This window comes from Lactuca virosa, chromosome 2 (assembly GCF_052849685.1).
Source record: "Lactuca virosa cultivar CGN04683 chromosome 2, Lactuca_virosa_CGN04683_v6, whole genome shotgun sequence".
Classification (NCBI taxonomy): Eukaryota; Viridiplantae; Streptophyta; class Magnoliopsida; order Asterales; family Asteraceae; genus Lactuca; species Lactuca virosa.
In genome coordinates, this window is record NC_136427.1 from 86,723,530 (window position 1) to 86,725,128 (window position 1,599).

Here is a 1,599-nt window from a genome sequence, read left to right on the forward strand (position 1 = left end):
ATGACATGATCCTTAATGATCTTATCTATTTGCTTTGTGCTGCTGAATCAGCAATGATTTGGAGCACTGGTAGAGCAAATTTGATTAGAAGATCAACTTCCCAAACTTCCATGGACTTTGAAAATGGTAACATTGGATATCCAGAAAAGCTTTCTCTTCCTAATGGAAAGTGATTAGCCATAGTCAACTCGGTTGACCAAATGGTAAAGAGAAAGGCAAGTCTGAGATAGTCCAGTGCACCATTTCCAAAGAGTCCATATGTTTCTCTTGCCAAAGGAATGGGCATTGGTTGCGAAGCTGCCTATTTACCTGAATGATCATAAGGTTGATCATGTCAAGAAGTTTGTCTCTATTTTAGGTAAAGTCCACTATATAACTCTGTTAAGTTTCTATTCTGAGATTCTTGTTACATGATGTGACTGGGTCACATGTTGATGTTTTAAGAATCAAAGCAAAGTGAAGAAACTTAAAGGAAGTATGCTGATTCTAATCGCGAAGATGGATCTCGATCGCATGGTTCAGTGATCAGAATTTTGAGCTGTTGCTTAGGAGTTATGATATATTGCTTGGGAATAGATAACAAGTTTTTCATATGCTTTTGCACTGTAAGGATAAGTTTTTCCGCAAAGTTTTAAAAATAAAGGAGATTTTTGATTTTATTTATTCTAAGTATCCTTACAATGGCATTTGTGAAAAAATTGTTGATTATATGATTCCATTGATACCAATAATGGAAAATGGATTTGTTTCTTTCATTTGTGGTAATGTCTAATTTACCAAATAAGGAAAGATTCTCATCACCCAAGGTTTCAGTTCGATAGAAACATGGAAATCATGCAAGTTGTATAGTATGATGAATGAAAATTTTCATCTTTGGAAAATTAAGATTAACTCCTTGTTCACATGTATATGTGAGTCAAGTGAAGGACTAAGGGATCGAGTACACATTCTGGTGCACCGGTCGAGTCCACCACAAAAGATCGATAAGACTATTCGTCATGATTTACTAAAGTTTAGTAAATATGGTTATACTTACAAGTTTAAGTATAATTCTGAAGCATTGGAAAAGTTTTAATGTATGGCAGAACGAATGAGAAGAATCAAATTAGGCAGAAGGATAAAAGTTTCTCAAGTCTGAAAAGATGGGAGAGTACTTTAGTATCAGGTTTTGTGATCATCTTAATGATTTAGAAATCATATCACAATTAGTTCTCTAAGGAAATCTTAGTGCATTCCTATGGCTAAGAAGAGGAATCAAGAATTGCTGAAATGGTTAAATCAAGAAGATGAGTCATACTTCGTTCCAAAAGAAGTCTTAGAGTCATACTCCAAGACTGTAAGTTGAGTGACATATCTTAAAGAAAGGTTTAAAATACTTGTCAAATGTAAGAGTAAAAGTGTCCTACTCTTGTATATTTGAAATTGGTAAGTTGTGATGTTTTGGATAAAACAAAGACCAACTAAGGCCAATTGTGTGAAGTTTTTGTCTTGATAAAGAACCCGCACAACCTCTTGAATATTTGGCAAGAGAGTCTTATATGTCAAGAGGACAGTGGGAGTCTTAAAGATCATGAAAGAATTTCAAGATCTAATCAAGAG